Source organism: Antennarius striatus, chromosome 9 (genome assembly GCF_040054535.1).
Source record: "Antennarius striatus isolate MH-2024 chromosome 9, ASM4005453v1, whole genome shotgun sequence".
Taxonomy (NCBI): Eukaryota; Metazoa; Chordata; class Actinopteri; order Lophiiformes; family Antennariidae; genus Antennarius; species Antennarius striatus.
The window spans coordinates 20,994,013-21,014,019 of NC_090784.1; the positions used below are offsets into that span (position 1 = coordinate 20,994,013).

Consider the following 20,007-nt stretch of genomic DNA (forward strand, 5'->3'; position numbering starts at 1 on the left):
AGGAAGCCCTCCAACTGGCTGGCTGTAAAGACTGAGATCGGTAATTTATGTGTGTGAAAGAGAAATCTCTATTCTTTGTTTTTGTTTGATTTTGGTTCGACACTTTAATTCTAGTTGAGATAAATCTTCCTACAGCAGCAGCAGCACACATCTCTCCCTCTTGAGGTAATAGGATAAAAACATCATTTTGTCTATCATCTTGACAAAATCCACCACACAAGCCCAGGTCCATGAAGAAACCTTCTGAATTCAGTGCAGATCATCTCGGCCTGCGTCTTGCATCCTACGACTGTGAGCCAGGACTCAATATCATTGTTGGACTTTACTGGAGCTTTGTGATTGAAGTTTTATATCGAGGTTTAAAAATCAGGTAGACGGCCCTTCCACAAGGCCGACGGCTGGGATAGCAGAGGATTAATTAAGCTCCTGGTTTTAAATAAGATGTTTCCACAAATGGGTATAAATTTCACTTTTACTTCCTTCAGAAATACTTCAGTGCAAGTTATGCTATGTGTGGTTTCCTCTTTTAAAAAAATGAAAAGGAAAAGAAGAAAAGCAAGGATGTGAATCTAATAACATCCATCAATTATACCAGTGGAGCAGCAGCCTGGGGATCAATTCCTTTTATCAAAAAGGAAAGTTTTTAAAAATGAATTCCTAATTCCACCCAGTTCTCCTAACCTACTTGAATGAAACCCTACTCCTAGAATCTAGAATCGCATGGGTATCATTTTTAGTCTAATAGTTATTCCAGAAAAACACCACGTCAGGAATTGTGGTTTACCGTTATTATTATGTTATCCAACGACAGCAAATTTTCCATGAGCCCAGTAAATTCAGATACTCTACTTTCTATGTGAGTTATCTTATGGGGATGTCGTCATGTGAGGTTTTTCTCCAAACATCACAGCCGTCCTCCATGATGATAGAGTCAAAAACCTTTCCTGTGATGGTGAAGAATCCCTGATGATGATCCAGAGAACCACCAGAATCCTCTGATCATACCCTAAACCTCTCCAAAACCTACAACCGAAGTCTGATCCTAACTTCTCCAGTAATCCTGCTGACAGACGGACAAACCAACAAAAACCGTCTCAGAGGACGGAAAATAGGTTTTTACCTTGACGGTCATTTGAGGTTATTTCTAGAATTAAAGTTAACCAGTGTCCCTGTGTTTTCCATCAGGTAGAGTCACAAAGAGTAATTTATCTCTCTCTCTCTCTCTCTCTCACTCACACACACACACACACACACACACACACACACACACACACACACACACACACACACACACACACACACACACACACACACACACACACACACACACACACACACACACACACACACACACACAAAGTAGGCCCGCTAAGGACTAAAACAACATCTCTAGTTTTCCTCTTGACCTCCCCAATGTCCTCTCTGCTCCATCCCTCCTTTCTTTCCTCTTCTTCTTCTTCCTCCTCCTCCTCCTCCTCCTCCTCCTCCCCCTCCTCCTCCTCCTCCCCCTCCTCCTCCTCTTCCTCTCCTCCTCCTCTTCCTCTCCTCCTCCTCCTCTTCCTCCTCCTCCTCTTCCTCCTCCTCCTCCAGTCCCCTCGCTGTCACAGTTTTTCCACTTTCCTTGGCTCCCCGTCAGGACCCTCCCCCGCTGGATGCGAGCTGCTCTCCTTCTCCCACTTCACGCTCCTCAGTGTTTACACCGCTTGAAGATTTTTTGAAGTGTGTGAAACAAACACTTTTTCCTTTCTTCTTCTCTATTGCCTTCTTGGAAACTGCCGAATTATCACAGTGACAAATAATCCGGGAGTTCTTGGCTGGCAAGGTGAGTGAAAGGCTGTCAGTGTGGAAAGATAAAGGGGGAAACGGGATTGTTGCGGGGTTAGATTAAAGATGTGATGTTCCTGATTAATTGACTCTGGATTAGATTTTAAAAGTCTAATCTGTCACGGACTGAATGAGAATGAAAACAATGCGGAGTGGAGACAACTTGCGCCTAAAACGGTGATGCAAAAAAGAAAAGAAAAAACTTCTAGCGCATGTGTTGGACGTCATTTTAACGTGTGTAGAGAAGCTCCAGGGCTTTAGGAACATTTTGCTGTTGTTTTATGTAAAAACTATTTTTAGAGATCGTACTTTGCACTGACAGTTTAAACAGGTCTGAAGAAAAAAAAAAATCTACTGCTTTAGTGGTGAAAGTGCTGTAATAGAAATTCTAACAGAGCGGTGTTGTCAAGTAACTGTTCCTACATTTATTATACAGTACAAAGAAGTTTTAGTTTATTTTGTTGTCTTCTCTTAAAGTTAAGTGAAAAATAAAAGTTTTTTTTGTCATGAATTCATGAAATGTAGTGCACTGTCAAATATTGATCAGACATACATTGCAGAAACGAATTAAAATCATCTCTCTATATATCAAACACTGCAATAAAGACAATGCACAGTAGAAATAGTAATGGATTGATCATATATGTAATTCTGCCAAATTCTACTAAACTGAATGATCGGAGTGTTCCTTAAGTATTTTCAGTGAAAATTCTCATCAGAATTTCTTGTCTGATGTAACATATTATAGTGAGTTTTGATCAATAACACTTTTTCCCAAGACAATGATGTATTTCATGTGACAAAAAACAACAACAACAACTTAAGGTATCCAGCTATCAAATAAATGTGTTGAATGGAAGTAAGATACAAGCATTTTCTTAATGCGGTAGCATACTTGAATAAAATTACTTACTAACTCGTTACTGTCTTAAAATGGTGTGAGTAAATCACATTTCATGTTTCAGGGGACAGAACACTGCTTGATGATTTTATTTATGTTCTCTGTAAAAGGAGCTCCTGCTAACACACTAAGTCACTATCGTAAGTCACTATTATGAGTCATTATTTTAAGTCACCCCTTTGAGTTACTGTTGTGAGTCTACAGACAGATATTATTACACCTGACATGTATCAGGTCTTTACCATACTTTTCCTTCCTGTTTGACCTTTTATGGTCTTTCTGGTTTGAAAGCATCTTCAGCTACTATCAGTTAATGTGACTCAGAGACACGGAGCTGCTTCAGCACGTCTCTTCTATCAATTCGTGGCATGCAGGTCAGTGGGAGTAGTTCTGGAGAAGTTTCCTCAGTGTTCCTCCTCCTTCTCCTCAACTCTTACCTTCATTTAAACAAATCCAGTTCAACATAGGCGTTTTATTTTTATTTTTTAAATTATGACTTGTCAGAGGTGACTGTGTCTTGCAGCAGTTGTAGTTGTACAATGAGCGGTTGCGTCTAAAAAAAGATGTAGAGACAAATTTCAGTCAGCTGGAGAAAATTATGGGATTCTGCCACATCATAGAGAGAAAAAAAAGAAAAATCCAACATTAGTTTTTCCCAATATCCTGCCACCCCACCTACAACACTGAGTTTTCTTGGGAACCCATGAGTTGAGTTGAAATTGGAACCCTGTCTTCTCCAGAAATTCATCATATCGGTGTTGGCTGCAAGAGATTGTAGTGATGTCAGTGCAGAGGCAATAACTCAGAGACTTTTGCTTTACAGTGGAAAAGGACACGATGGCTATAAAGTATAAATATGATAGTGAGGGATTTGGTTAGCCACTGAGCTACATACCTATCACATAACTAATCACACAACTGCTACCAGAACTATTTGGATAAAACCTGAGCGCATATTTTGGATCCTTTTTATTATGTTATATCAATTACTAATCAAATTATCAGTGTCAGCATATTTACCTCTGAATTATTTAAACAGGATTTGCATCCCAGGATTTGTGTGGGTTTATCTTCTGGTCAGGTTTGTGGTTATAGATGAGGTGTGACTCAAACCAGTAAAATTTAGCCGTAAAGTGGGCGCAGTCCGTAGAAATGTGTGACTCAACTTTCACGTCCTGTTATTGAAAGTAAATCACATGAAATACAGTGTTTAATTTAATTCTGCAGACTGCAGGAGCTCCTGCTGGGTCGCTGTTGATGCTCTCATGATGTTCTGACATCTATATGTACGCGGATGGCTTGAAACACTGTGTGCAAGAATAACAAGAGAAATCATCTACAGACAAATATATTATGAGACAAACTAATCCGTATTGACGGGGTGTTCAGAGTCGCTCACTGAGACGCCGACTGACGCCTTAACGGTCTTTATCCTCTATAAGTTTGGAGTTATACGATGATTAACTGCTGCCCATCAAGGCTTACTGTTTTGGAAACTCTTCACGTCTTTTCCTCAGTTGAGCTGTAAAATCACAACATGAACCCAACGTCTGTGACTTATGAATGGAAGCTTTTTGATTAAGGAGAGCCTGACACCATTTAATGCTAAAAAACATCTGCAGGAAGGCAAGATATGATGAACTATCAGAATAAATCTCAGCCACCTGGTTTGGACTTATGACCTCACATCTGCTCTGGCAAACAAAAATCACCAGGAAGTCTCTCTGCTTGCAGACCCAAGTTTCCTCCATCCTCTCCAAATACTCCTGAAAACAGTGTGCCATTTTTCTGCGTGCCACTTTGTGCATTTATTAAGTCAAATCCTGGATGCGAGAAGTAACACAACTGTGCCTCCTTGAAACCGTCCTCCCTCAGTGCCCTCATATGAAATCCTCATTAGTGGAACACAGCATCTCTCCCATGAAAGTATCTGTCCTCCTCCAGACTGTTTCAGCTATCAGTGGTATGATGGCCATCCTTTTTTTTTTTAACTTTTTTTTTTGTCTGGTGGAGTAACAAACCAGTCTCTGGTCTGACAGATAAAGGTCTGGCTGACTTACCGTCTGTTTGTCCAGGAGAGTATTCGACTTCAGACGGGCTACCGGATATGTTTTGGTAGGAGACGACACTGGCCAGAGACACGAAGGGATGAGGTTGCGGTAGAATAAAGTGGATCTGAGGAAAAGAAGACTTCATTTGATCGTTTTGTGCCTGGAAATTTATTGTGACAGCATACGGGGCAATCAGAGTGTCTGCATGTAATCTTGTGAAGGTCGTAATTTTTCTGGACGGGTTTATACCCATTGGTCACACACACCATTTGTGTTATTTCAGTGAGATGAGAACTTTGTTTGTGCTATCCGTTGAAGCAAGGACTGAAGCGTCGCTCCACAGATTGGTCCGGCCACTACTTTATCTATTAATATCATGATCCACAATGGAAATGTGTACTGATATTGATAGGAGTACTTAGAGCACGGAGTACTAAGATGTTCCCCAGGCAATAAAATATCCTTTCTTTTGTTAGCTTCATTTAGTCCTTTAGGTTCGAAGTTTTCACATGTTGACTGAAATATTTATGTCATCAGGATGGTTTGGCACAAAATTTGGAAAATTCAATCAGAAGACACAAGTGAAGATAATTGATTATTATAGGAGACGATATGCTGTAATTGGTGAGAGATAGTGATCGGAGGGCGTCTGCACTGGTAAATCCCCCAGTGAAGTCCAGACACTGGTGGTGGTGGGGGTGGGCGATGACTCCGCTGGGACTCATGACACCGTTTAAGTGAGGGAGTCCTTGAATCTGCAAAGCCTAGGCAGGTGAAGGGTTAGCATGATGACAGCAAGATCGAACGAAGAGGCACGGAGCGAATCAACAGCAGCAAGGCGATCGGATAACAATCAAGCTTGCGATGCTATTGGATAGAAGCGACCACCTGATGAAAACAACTGACATCTGAAGTGACGGCTTCAGAAAAAAACCGAGCAGGTGAGAGGTGTGGAGGACGATGAGAAATAACCTGTGGTCAGAGTCCACAAAGAGAAAGCCTTCCTGACTGAACCTTCAACAGAGCCCCATTCATGGTTCCCAGAAGATGAATTATCATGTCTTTCTTGAATCCCTGATGTTTCCTCTTGTTTTCCCTGAGGGGTTTGAAGCTTTCAGGGAAATCTCTCAACAAGTCCTAAATGGATAACCTGTCATTTACTTTACGTCCCCCTCGGGTTTGAGTTGCGCATGGGTATTTGCTGCTGCCATTAGAAATGATGATAGATGATTAAAAATGTTTCCGTCTTTCCACAGCAGCTTGCCCTGCGACCATGACAGCTACACTTACCGTGGGGTAAACCATGCTGGAGGTGCTTTTACTGTCAGGTCTCTGTTATAGGATGGACCAGCTGTGAACAGATCAATGAAGGGAGATCTCCTCGGCTCTTTTATCTGCGTGACAACATAATGGTAGATGAGTAACAGCAGGCTGCAGTGATCAGTCGGAGGTACAGTAGCTTGGAGTTGCAGAGCTGTCAGCTTGTGTTGTTTCCTGTTGGACATTTGTGACCACTTGTATTTTTGCAAGAGACTTCTAAATCATGACGGCAGTCATGATGACACCAAGAAAAATAAACTTACATAACATCACTGGAACTTCTTTTTATATCCATCCCTGAGTTTTTACACATCAGTGACCAAAAAAAAAAAAAAAAAAAGATGTAAAAACACAATGAGGTCTACTCCTGATGCTTCCAGCTATGATGTTAAAAAAAAGTGCTGATGAAAAAGACAAAGAGTAAAGGGAATTGAAAAAGAGGTGACGCGGGTTGAATATTTATACCACAGGCTTATATAAGCCTTTCAACCCCATGTGCTCTGCAGCCGTGCAAGTAATTTGGAGCAGACTCGACTGTAGCCCTCCAACTCGGGGTTTTTTTTTTTTGGTTGCTCTGGTTGTGGAACATGCACGGTTTCATTGGGCTCTGGCTCAAATAACCAATCATAAAAAAGCAGAGGTCGAGGGGTTTGGGGCTGGAACAGAAGGAGGAGCCAGTAGGGACTTGATGAAGTGACCACAGACTACTTGTACTGTGGTGAGGGTCTTTCCTGAAGTTGCTTATGTTGGTGGTTGGTGTTCGGGGTACTGGGTGGGGTCGCAGTGGAGACGTTGTTAATTAAGTTTCTGGAGCTTCCAATGGCGTCTCGCTGTGGCGTCTTATGGAGGATGGTTGGAACCAAATGAAACCTGAGATGTAGAATTAGAGGAAATCCAGCACCAAATTCAAGACTCAGAGGACTTTGCACTTTTTATTTTCCATCGTCGATAATGAGGGGTTATGTTTATGTTATTGTTTTCTTTTTAATTCTTGCCCCAGAGAAATAATAAGTCTCGCAGAATAAAAGAGAGACTTTCATTTTGTCAGCTCTGAGGTGAAATAGTTTGAGGTAGATGCGAGACGTGGGTTCTGCATGTGAAAAACAAATGGCCTTTGTGTCATGCTTGGCACCACATGGACGTGAACGGCCAGAACTCCCAGTGTTTTTCTTGAGCTCCGACCCAGATCACTCCCCCAGCTGTGTTAAGCTGAGTCGTCCATCTTGCACTTTATGAGAGGACTTATTTTCTTCTTCTTTTTTTTTTTTGTATTCCATTTTCCAGGCACTTCTGAAAGACAAACTTAGCCGAAGGAAAGACCGGATGACAAATCATAACTATTTTGTCACAGTTCCAATTATTCAAAACAACACAAGCTCTGTTTTTTGGGGAGAAAAAAATTACTATTTGTCAAATAGGAGGTTTTGCACTTTGGAAAAAGTGGGAGCAGTAGAGCCTGCACGGGTCCGATGGCATCGATGAAGGACTTTTCCTTTTACACACCTAATTTTTTTTCTTTGTCTCGCTTGTGTTTACATGTCAGAGGAAGAGAATGTTGAAATGCAGACATGGATGTACATGCAAGGTGTTTCCTATCAGCTTCCTATTGTTTATCCCAGGTTTCATTCCCCTGGTGCAGAAAAGAAAAGACATATGAAAAGTTTAATTTAGATTTTTAAAAAAAACACCAAACAATATACTTTCCTTTCTTCCCTTCTTTGTCTTTTGTATTGTTGTGGGAAACTGAAGGAAGCAGAGCAGATAATTAGTTTGAGGTGGATGATAATGAACTAGGACGGTACAGTCAATTAAAAAAAAAAAAAAAAAAGTAATGAGAAAAACATGATACCTTCAAAGATGCTGTGAATAAAGCGCTGGCGGGACACTCTGGTAACGTTTGCTCTGGCATCATGTTAACAACAGAACCGATTAGTCGCTGATTAACTGGTAAATAGTCAAAACAAATAATACTGAAGATCTTACAGATGCTTCACTATGTTAAAAAAACCCAAAACCAATCCCCTGTGATGTGCAGAAGACCTGCTGTGTGTTTCTCTGACTTTGTTTGACTCCAGTCATCCAGAAAAAGAAAAGTGTTAACAGTTCCACCTCCACTTTGTTTCCTTATACCCAAACAAGATGACAGGCCCCCACGGCGTTGCCCAGGATGTCCTGTGTGGTGACTTGTATCTGTCTCTCCTCTTTGCCCCCCTGTCTTCCTGTTATGCTGTGCATATATAAAGATGTCCTACCAAAAACCCCCCCAGAGGCTTTAGTGTTGCACAACCCAGACGGCCTCACTTGGGTTTTCAATTAAACATCTTCAGGGCCCACTTTCATCTTTCTTGAGTCACCAGACAGGAAAGAAAGTGCATTAATGGCCTCACCTGTGTGTGTGTGTGTGTCTGGGGTGGGGGGTTGAAACTGTTAGGGTCTACTGACACTGCTGGGAACAGACTGGGGAAGGAGAAGGAACATCTCTGAGGGTTCACCTTCGGGGTAGCACACGTGGCTGAAGTTTGTGAGTCAGGAAAATAAAGCTTTAACTTCCAGATGTTTGTCGAATGAGGTCCATCTGGACAGAAAGAGAGGAGAAGGAGTTTTTGGAGCTATGTGTAAAAAAAACTTCTTCTTTTTTTTTTTTAAATGATCATTTTAATATGGTGCAGGTTTCCATCTCATCCTCCAGAAAGGCAGGACAACGTGTGCAAAAAAACGAGGGCCTGTAAATCAGTGGGGTTTAACTCGGAGGAATTTACAGGCACAGGCTGGTATTTTTGGAAAAAGAGATAGCGGTATCTTACAGGTATAAGAACTGATAACCTTCCTGCAGCTTGTGTTAACATTTTGCCAAAGATGTCTTGGTTATTAAGGCCCCCCCCTGGTTATGACAGAAGCTTCACCACATGGCATTAATTCAGCCACACATCTGTCTCCAGGTGTTCAGCTCCCGCTCCGCTTTGCATAATGACCTCGCCACCCTGCAGACAGAGCATTTTAGTAAACCAGCCAGGTGTCGCTTTACTTTTTCCTCAAAGAAGGAATAGGAATGGATTCCTCTTGGGGAAAAAATGGCAAAAAAAAAATCAACAACAGCACAGAAAATATTGGCCACAGCGGCTCAAATGGTTCCCAGCTCTCTGTGTCGTAGCAGCTGCAAAGAGAGAGAGAGAGAGAGAGGGAGGAAAAAAAATCTGCCATCCAGTCACAAGTGTTGTCTTAATGGAAACCAGATGAGGCATGCTTGGGGTCTGTTGCTGTAAATTGGTGCCTCCATCCTTCATACAGCGACTTAAATGCTCATGTTAAAGCTGCTGTATGGGAATGTTGTCCGCATTATGAAATATGTTCTTAAAGCTTTTCTAAGCAGAGGATGATGCTTCTTCCAGAAGGCATTTGGAGGGATTGTGTAAACTTAGACGCATAATAGATGCATAGTATATACTGTACCCACCAAAATGCTGTTTTTATACAGTAGGCTTTATTAATCTGCATTAAAAACTTATTAAAAGCAAGTTTTTAATTGGATTCTTCTCGTTCAGCTTCTGCTGTTGTTTTCCCAAACAGATGGGCTTTAATTTCACACCTCTCCAACCGGGTTTGGACAGCAGCTCCCTCGCGACGAGGGTCAAGAACACAAGCGTAAGCAATATATATATGGTCTTTCGCCAAAATAAAGGTTGTAATGGAAAGAGAAGAAAGAAAAAAAAAAGCAGCGTGTCTGCATGCGTGGAGGCACATTGAACAGGCGAGGTACTGTGTGCGCACATCTGCGTTTGTGTCGATGTGAGATGCAGCGTTTTTGTGATGACTTGGCGGATTGGGATGCCTGCAGCAGTTCAGCGTTTCCCTTCGGTGGCTGCAGTCTGGTCGTCTGTTTCCCCTCGTAAGACAGTCCGGCTGAGAGCTGCAGGCTGTGAGGGGACGGACTGTAAAGGAAAGCTGTGAAATAGGCTCCTATTGGTTTTGCATATGTCAACCCACTCAATGCTGCTGTGGAAATCAGCGCCGAATCAAACTTTAAAGTCATTACCAAAGTTAAGATCAAGTGTGGCGGTTGCCAAGGCGATGCACTATCCCTAGTGCTCTGCAGAATCTTGGCATCCAGTTAATGCAAGGAGTAGATAAAGATATGTCTAGATATGGAGGGGCAATCAGTCAGCAGCTACACACCAACTCAGTCTGCAGGAAGTCCTTAGTCAGGGGAAAAAGTGCCTGCATGGTGACACAAAGGAGGAAGGTGTTCTGGATTGTGGAGTTGGAGCTCCCTGTATCTTACAGACCAGTGGGAACCATGGCAACGATTAAATGAGGTCAGAAACAGCCAAATATCTCTGGAGGACCACTCAGTCAGTGTACGTTGTCGACATGTCTACCCCACCAGTTACCTGATACCCCAAAGTTCCAGTTCCCTTAGGCTCTACATGCAAAGACCAGTGAGTGTCAGATCTAGGATGTGGGACGAAACAGAGAGTAAAAAGACCCCCCCTGGGATGAGCTGCTAGAGAGAGAATGCCTCAGGCAGCGAGAAACTGGGGCGATGAAGAGCAAGAGGAAGAGTCGTAGGAGGATCAAGCCCTTCTGTGGGATGGGACACAGGCGGATACAGGAAGTGGTTGATGTGAGGATATCGTACCAGTGGATTGGAAAGACTGACCTGGAGCAAACGGGCCCCCGGATCCGGAACCATAGAGCCGGGGGTCGACCTCTAGGAATAGAATCAGAGGGGGAAATGCCCCTGAGGTGGTCCAGCACACAATAGCAGGGTGTAAGATGCTGAACGGGGCAGCGCAGACTGAGAGGCAAATCTGCGCCAAGAACGGATTAAAAGTCCCGACGTCTTGATGGGAACCATCATCGACAGCGGTGTCAGGATTCAGAGGGACCAGACCGACACGCAGCTGCTGGCCAACGATACGTTACAGATGCTCCACGACCTCGTGGCATACAGTTTTCATGCCGATTGGATGTCATATTGATTGCATTAATAATTAATATCGACCTCCATCAATGAAAAGACAAGACAGAATGTGTATTCGTGGAAAAAAGAAGCCAAGATTGTAGGTTTTTTTTCCCCCCTCGTATTCAGAGTTATGAACAGTTCATCGGGGGTTGTTTCTGTTTTCTTAAGCTCTTCTGCAGATCTTAAAGGCTCTTGACCTTCAGCCTGTCCTGCATAAGTTTCAGGAACGCCGTGCACTAATAAAAGTGGATGAAGTGTTTGCCTTTGCGTAGTTCCATCATGGGAAGATCAAGTAATGACACAGCAATCTCAGTTCAAATCTTTCTTTTTTTTTGAAGCAATGTTTCCCACAACTTTCTGACCTCAGCAGAGGAGGACAGAAATAATTTGTTTCAGAGGAGATTTCAAGAAAGAAAGAAAAAAAAACACACTTCCTGATTGATGAAAATGGTTTTTGGTGGGAGAACAAGCGGGAAGAAGAGGCTTTCATGTAAATTAAGACAACATCAAATCAACCGTAATGAAATGTTTTAAAGTCCGTTCAAGATTTTTTAAAAAATTGTATTTATTATCGTAGAAAATAAAATTAAAATAAGCATTTTTAGCCTGCATAAAACAAATTTACTTGCACATATTTTTAAAATGCTGATATTAAATAATATTTTTAAAGATAAAATTTAATGACTTATCCATTATAGTAATAATCACCCTAAATCAGAGTTACAGCACCACAGACGTTTAAATACCGTTGCTATTGACTCATTTTTCAATTAGGAAGTAATAAAAGCGAATATATCGCTGTTTTTCCTTATCATTAACTTTTACAATGACATCGTAAATCGAAGAGAATAACTTGACGCACACTCAGCCATCAGGATGCAGAAGGCCGGCTGGCGGCGGAGGAGTTGATAGACCCTGAAGCACAGGAAGTGGAGAGGAGGATGTGTGCATCTGAATCAACAAGCCGCCAGTGAATCATGTCGAAACAATGGGCTAAAGGACATTCCAGCCGATCAATCAGGTGCTGCAGCCGTTACAAATATCCTGCCTCTGGATTCATGATGGCAGACAATAGTTACAGCATGATTCAGGTCGAAATTCTTGGGCCGTTCTGTTGACAGTGTGTTTGTCATTAAACGATAGATGCAGCTCATTACGACTTGGCTCTCTCTCTCTCTCTCTCTCTTTTTTTTTTTTTTTTTAGCTGCACAGCTAGCGTAATATAAGGTTGTCCAGCCTGAAATATGTTTGGATGATGATCATCCGTTCATTTAGTTTCAGCAGAAGGTCAAATCTTTTAATCCTTTAATCAAAATATGTCAATATCGGCAAATATCTGACTCATTATTCAGTGAAGCTTCAATTTAACATCAAATATTAGACATCACAGACACAACCTCAGATTTAATCTCACTTAAACTTGAAAAGTAAACTTTGATTGAAGTTTGAATGCATCAGATTTATTTCATGATCAGAATTTTTAATGTATCAGATACTTTGGTTTATGCCCGACTCTGGATTAGTTACTTGGAGACGAGCCGTACCACCTTGTCAGTCACTTAATCTGACGTTCAGCATTATTAAATTCTATTGTGTTTCTGCATCGGGCTGCTTTTGCTGTTTTCAGATTGTTTCACCATCGCGGTCGTGGACGCAGATGGTTTATGTGACAAATAAATATAACGGGAGGTTTTTTCGCCCGTGTTCTTACTCTGAGCGTTTACAATGAAAGCTATGTTTTCTGGTCACGGTTTGTGGAAAGGCTGTGTTTTTATATAAGGACTCTGTGTGTCTGTGCACCAGTATGATCAACAGAGGATTACAGAACGTATAATTACGGCGCTGTATGGTCATGTCGCTCCGAAACCTCAGCCAGGGCCTCCATTTTGGGTTTTCCACCATTTTCTCGCTAAAGTTTTCATTAAGAGCACTTTAAAGACACCGGATGTGATTCCGATCTGAGGTGTGGGCGTGTGCGTTGGTGTTTACCCCTCTCCGTGGAGGCGATCCGGCGTATCGGTGGCGGTGTCGTAGGGTTTGTTTTTGTGGACCCCCTCAGCTTTCTCTGACCATCGGAGCCGCAGTCATCCTGCTTGTGGTTTTGGTCTGGAGTGTGGAGCACCAGGCGGCGGCCTGCGCTGTGGGTGCGCACACGAGAGTGCACGAGCCTCAAACGTGTCGGAGGAGTGCGACGGGCTCCAACTGACGTGGACCTCAAAAACACATCGGATCACACACTCACATCTGTAAAGAATAAATGTTCTGGGAACGATGAAGGCGAGGGTTATTTATTTGTGCTCTCGTCAGCAACCCTGAGGGTAACAGAGGCAATGTTTGTTTTAATTTTGTTCCTGGTGGGGCTCCCCTGGTGCGTCACACTGCATAGCTTAAAGTGTGGTTTATTGGGAGGGTGCACAACAGGCGTCAAGACGAATTCTTTATCAATATACAGATGATGTTTGGTTTGGTGGTGCCGTTTGCAGTTTAGGGACTTGTGATATTTGTACTTTCTCTGTTTTAATGGTTAGAAGTTGAATTGTTGAAATATCTCCAAGGTTTTTTAAAAAATGTTCACAAAGTTCCACAAAGTGCTATTCGATCACCTGGGGTTTGTATACATTTTATTTATGTATTTTATTTTGACAATTAACCTGGTATCCTAGTCATGATCACCCAAATAGTCCTCTTAACTTCTAACCAAGCTGTTTTTGTGGTTCTGTTGAGTTTCACATCATGAAACTGATTGATTATCAGTGAATTATAACATTCTGGAAGATGAAAGGAAGAAGGTGATTGATGTCGTCCTACCGACAGCGGCGGAAGAAGAGAAGCTGCTGTTTGTCCAGAGGGTTCCACCACGATATGCAACTGAATCTTGATCCGGGTTTGTAATCCTGATCTGGTTGAACTCATTTGGGGGCAGGGGTCATGAGAGGAAAGAGGTGGTGTTAGTTTGTCCTCATGGAGAACTCAGATGATGTGCTTCGTTCTTGGTTTAATGATTATTGATCGGTGGCGGCGTTGGTGGAGTTCATTACTTAGTATGTGCTGCGGTTCCTGTCGGTCTCCGATTGTCGATACAGAACAAATCCAGGTCTCTGAGTTCTGTTGAACTCATGCTGGTGTCCTCTTGTGGTCCAAAACAACGGCGTTACCATGGTGACCTTATCACTGCAACCGCTGTTATCCATGGGTTCTGTTGTCCATCAATGTGAGGACAGGGGTTATGACCTCACTTGTAAACACACACTCCAACATAAACACACACACACATGCACGCACACACACACACACACACACGCTTATCTTTGAGCTGCTTACTACAAGAGGAAAAGGTGCAGTCACTGCATCCTATTGGATCCCATCGTCTTCAAGTCTCCGTGTTCAGGTTCACGCACTCAAAGTGGCTTTTTGTAAGAAATTTATAATAAAATTAATTTTTTTAAATTGAACCATCAATAGTTTGGACGTCCTGTCAGGGATATCTGCGTTTACACCGCTGCTTCTCTGGACCATCGTTCCGTCTGACTTCATCTGAAGCAGACGTTTTATTTCCATTATCTGTTCTGATCCAAACACACGACTGACCTGAGATCTGCCCCTGGATGTGATTAATCTGTACCCCTCACGGTCATTGGTCCCATCTGGAGCGTAAACTTGAATGACGACTCGGACCAGGAAGAGGTTCATATACTACTTCCTGTTTTTAGAAGTTAAGAAAGGATCCAATACCTGAGATTACTATTTGAAAGCTGGCCTGCTGTTGACACAGAGTTGACATGATTTTATTTCATTGCTTTTTCCACTGCTTGTTCCCTGAATTAATAAAGCTTTGACTCCAAACCAAGGACAGATTGGCGGGCTTCACCGGGCATCTGCTGCTGTATTTAAAAGCCTTCGGGAAAAAAAGTCTTTGTTGAGGAGAATCCAAGTTATTTATTCCAAAAATTTGTATTAAAAAAATATCTCTTAGCTGCACGGCAGATCAGCGGGGACAATTAAAAGACACCGGGTGAGTTTAACGGTCTGAAGAGCAGAACGTAGGAACAGGCTTTTATTTTTTTATGAGGTATAAAGGTGAGTGTTTTTACCCCGAGTTCACAAGTTTAGGAGTATTTCTCCTCGCTTACATCAGTCTTCCTGACGGCGAACGCCGCATAGCTCGCTCAGTGAAATTCAGCGACTTCTAAAAACCTGCGTGAGGCCTCCTCTTCCTCCTCCTCCTCCTCGTCTTCCTCTCCCGCTCTAGATCATCCTTTTGTCATGCAACTCCCCCGGGAATCGTCTGCTATATTTAAGCTGCCAACAGTTTTTCCACTCAGAAGCTCTTTTTTTTTTTTTTTTTCCCAATGTGGGGGTTCAGCTTAAGTGGCAGAATAACACCTTTTACCATATATGACTGTGTCCGTCCTGGAAACAGACAAACGTGTGGACGTGGGCGTGGGATTAGGTTAATAATGTGGTACAATTGATGCACGTGTGCGTGTTTTACCGGGGGTACTCACGTTGCATTTCTGGGTGTGGTCATGTAATTGTTTCCCAGAGTCCCCCCTCTGTTGTAAAAGGCACCCCACCCCCCACCCCCACCCCCCTCTTCGAAACCAGCCAACTCGACATGAAGCGCAGCAGCAACTGTGCCAGCCTAACTGCGGTCTCACAGCCAAGCCCGTCCTGCGTGCCAAGATGAGGACCCAGATGCAAAGGATTATGGGTTTTATACTCGGTTTACAGTAACTCTGGTTTAATGTGAGGGTGGGATGAAGAGGGGTGGGTGGGTGGGAGGAGGGGCGACTGTGGTTGATGTGTCACATGGTCGAGTCGGGCTAATTTATTCCATTGTGTGTCAGTTTCTGCCCTCAAGCCGTTTTATGGATTTGTTGTTCTAAGAGCCGAGCTGTAAATCTGAGACGCTTCTGTTCTGTTCCGTCTCCCGTGGACCATATTTTCTGACACCTGTGATGATCCCCCAATCAGACGGCGATGGTTTAAATCTCCTCTAGGCAGCGATGCACGCCGCAACATTTACTGGCCGACCTTAAAGTGTAATGGTTCACAGCGGGCGCTTTAATCACGTGAAGTATGATCATCCTGCTGCCTGGAAACATTTGAGGAGATTTTCATCCTTCAGTTGTTGCTTCTTTTGTCTTTTTCTGGAGCTTTTGATGATTATAATGCTCATAATTTTAGAGTGAGCTTGTTTACCAATTAATTCTCCATTGAAGGGCCTTTGAAAGGGCTTTTCAGAAAGCCACAAACGACTATTTGTTAAAATTCTGTCTCCAGGAGCTCAAATTGAGGAGGTTTTACTTTTCACAAAGTTCACATTGGGTGGCCGGAGCATTTGGGGATAAACTCTGATGTAAGAGTGAGGATTTTTCATTTCTTCTCTCTCATTGTTTTAATGTCATTATAATAGAGTGGAGCCACTCCTCAGCTCCTCCTGTGGGAACCAGCGGTCGATGAAATCACTCCCTAATGTTCACATGTAGGCTGATGGGTCGGGACGCATCCTTCTGCTCTGAAACTCTGAAAGTCTTCCACCGCTAATTACTTCATTAAAATTGTATTAGACGGGTTACAATAATTCAAAAAAACAAAATAAAAAATTTCTGACTACTTTCTTTACATTTCTTTTTATATGAGCTGAAAGAGCAGGAAATTAATATCATGTTTAAACCGCAGTTTTACGGACAACACCTGCTTTTATTTAAATGAAAATTTAAAAAAAAACTTGATTCAATTTGAAAAGTATTCCCAAATGTAATCCTTTAATGTTTTTCATTAAGTTTAAAATTGAATGCAACTTATTTTACATTATACGACAGAATCCAGTTCTAGCTTCATTTTCTTTTCAGAGACTCAGTATAGAACAAACTTGATGCTCTAGTCTTGCTTTAATCAACAAGTCTGCAGGTTTTCAATGAGTTTGCATCTTCTTGCATGAACCTTTTTTTTAAAGTATAGAATATTTCTTTTTACGTTATCAGTTGTGGAAATGGATCCTGGGGTCTTAAATCCAAGATAAACTCATAAAAAGGACTGAAGAGATGTTCTGCTGCTCGTCTGACTGACATCAGAGCACCCTGACATGAAAATGAACTCGGACTTGGCAGGACCGTCTCTCTTCCTCTCTTTCTCTCTTGACACCCCAACCAACATGCTATTGTTGTATATCACTTTTTTTCTCTCTTTCCATTCCAGTAAATGACTAATATTTTCAATCTCACTGAGAATTGCAACCATAAAGAAATAAATAGAAACAGAAATTTGAGGTTAGATGGGGAGGAAACGTGTGTTTTACTTCAAATTTAAAAAGAAGGAGGGAAAAAAACCAAAAACGGCCCTTTGTTCATGCCGCCCCTTAAGCTGATTAGTTTTATCCTTTAAGAGAGGATAAAACAAAAAAGAGGACACATGTTTAAACATGCTTTTGAGCTGTGCTGTAAATTATTAGACTGTACTTGGATGAGACCCATTAATGCTGGTGTTGACGTTGACATTTCCCTCCTAATGGGCTGAAATTGCCTCCACGCCGAGGCCGATGCTGTCATGGACTCAAGCGTTTGGAACGTCTCTCTTATCTGCAGACCTTGCGCTTTCTCCTCCATTTAAAGAGTTGATTTTCTTCCATATGTTAGCTGCATCCTGTCATGTCCTCATAGCTCACTGCGCTCTCTCCACACAGACACTGATTGGAGACGTTAAACATCTACTGCCGGCTCCTGGCTGCAACTTTGGCCCCGTCAGGCCTGAAACTCTCACAGGGCTTCCTGGTTAAATAAAGATAAAATGAAAAATGGAAGAAATATGATGGAAGACAAGAAGATTCGGTTTTGAGATTAAGCTGACATTTAATGTGGGCATGTTATTCTCTCTCTGGTTGAAGCTCCACCCTTCAAAAAGACCAAAAACAGAAATTCTAGACCAAATCCTTTTTAAAAAATCCATAAAATACAAAAATTGGCGATGAATTTCTTGAAAATTCTTTAATTCCTGAAATTCTGTCTGTCTCTCGGAAGGCTGTGGTGTCATTCCTCCATCAGATCCTCCACCTCCTGACTTCCTGAGTCCCTTGAACGGTCTCCAACATGAACCCTCTGTCCCGACTCTTTAACACTCTGTCCGATGGAAACGCTTTTCTATCCAACTCTTCCTTGAAATGGAGTCAAAAAAGATTTGTCAGTTGTTTGTATCTACGCATCCTGAAGGGATCTTGATTGAAAAAAAACTACGGTAATGACACAGTTGCGATTGTCTTGTGGGATCAATATAAATCCGGCGCACGTGTTTTCATTTTTGTTTTCACTGAAAGCTCCCGTTCGGTTCTGGAAAGGTCATTTAGCGACCCTCAAACGGTTCAGAGCATTCCTCGGTCGGTGAGACGTATGTGAGCGTGGGTCGCTTGGTGAATATGCAAAATGTCCTCAGATGCTAAAAATACTCTCTCTCTCTGAACTGGTTGCAGCGTATGGGACTCATTTGATGTGTGTGTCATGTCTCCAGAACATGAAAACAGATGATCCGTCTTTTGAAAAGTGTGTGTGTCGGGGTGTTCATGTGCATGCATGTCGACTTGGGTGTGTTTAAGCTCACACACGTACGCGTGCACGTCTGTGTGTGACTGTGTGTGTATGGAATTTTTTTGCCTGTTTTCAATTGGTTTCTAAAAGCCACATGTAAAGTTTTCATGCACTTGATGAGACTTTCTGCTTTTGTCATCACAAAGCGAGTCATTAACAGTTGGGGCAACTTTGACTTTTGCAGTTTTGCAGTTTCGTCCTTTAACCGTTGGATGTGATTGTGGACGTACATTACTGCCACTTAGCCGTTAGCTAAACACATCAAGGATTTAATGGAAGATCTGTTGCAATAGATCACTCTGCTTGTTCCTCTCTGCTGCACAGACAGGCCCGTCCGCGTGAAAAACGTCAGTCTGGAAGAAGCTCAAAGGAAATACTGATAGCTTGGGTCTTAATGCGGCCGACTTGAAAGCTATTATGTGAAAATGAGGGAAGAGGAAGAATCAATCTGTCCACCGCTGTGGTTAAGAGTCATGAAAAAAAACATGGTTTTATTCCCTGCCCTCCTTTAGAACTCAAAAAAAAATTTTTTAAAAATGATGATGCGACCAGACGTCCACCTGGCCCCCGTCCCGCTGAAGGCAACCCAAACATGCAACAACGCAAACAACAGCCTGAGCCCCGACTTCAAAACAACTCCGCCTGCTCTCATTAAACTCAGTTTCTCAGCATTTAAGAATCCCCATGTGGTTTGAAGCTTTTCGCTAATGAAGCGCAATTAAAGGGAAAACAAGGTAATGAAAAATATTTACACCCCCCACCCCCACCCCAAGTCAACTCAAAGCTGATTACTCCTCCTAATACAATCCATACGTCCATACAATCCAAATTCTGGTTTTTTTGTTTTGGGCCACAGATTTGTTGGCATTACAGTCAGATCCAGAAACCTGAATGGATCCTGATGGGATTAAAGCCCAGATTATCAGCAGAGGATCTGCGTTCACATTGATTTACACTCGCAGCCTTCGCACGCCAAAACTCCAGCAGCGATAACCAGCCACTGGACAGCGTTAATGTAAACGTGTTCTCGATCGGTTCTGATTTACGATGGCTCACTCCTAAATTCTTATTCTGAGGTGTTTTTATTTTACGTAACACCCAGAAGAACACGTTTTGGTAGCGCGAGTGTAATGCGAGGATGAAGTAGCTCTGTTGGGAATTGAACCACTGATCCTGGCAGCATTAGCGGCATGTATTATTCACCAAGCCACAGGCAAATCTATTTCCCATCTCAGGAAATGTACCGCGCGCAGTGACTTTAAATGTAAATATGTGCACGAGCAGTTTAGCGAAAAGTGATTTCTCCGCCGCAGATTCAGGCCATGAGGAAGACGGGAGCTGGGAGACGATTCTGGAAACGGTTGCCGC

The 20,007-nt window shown here is 42.5% G+C and overlaps 1 protein-coding gene across 2 annotated transcripts in view; it reads left to right on the forward strand.

Annotated features, from left to right (window-relative positions):
* Positions 1-1,617: 1,617 nt before the first annotated feature.
* Positions 1,618-20,007, forward strand: part of pear1 (platelet endothelial aggregation receptor 1) — a 36,508-nt gene continuing 18,118 nt past the window's right edge. For both annotated transcript variants that reach the window (XM_068324423.1, XM_068324424.1), the window contains exon 1: positions 1,618-1,822. The gene's annotated coding sequence lies outside the window, so the exon portion shown is untranslated. The remainder of the gene's footprint in view (positions 1,823-20,007) is intronic.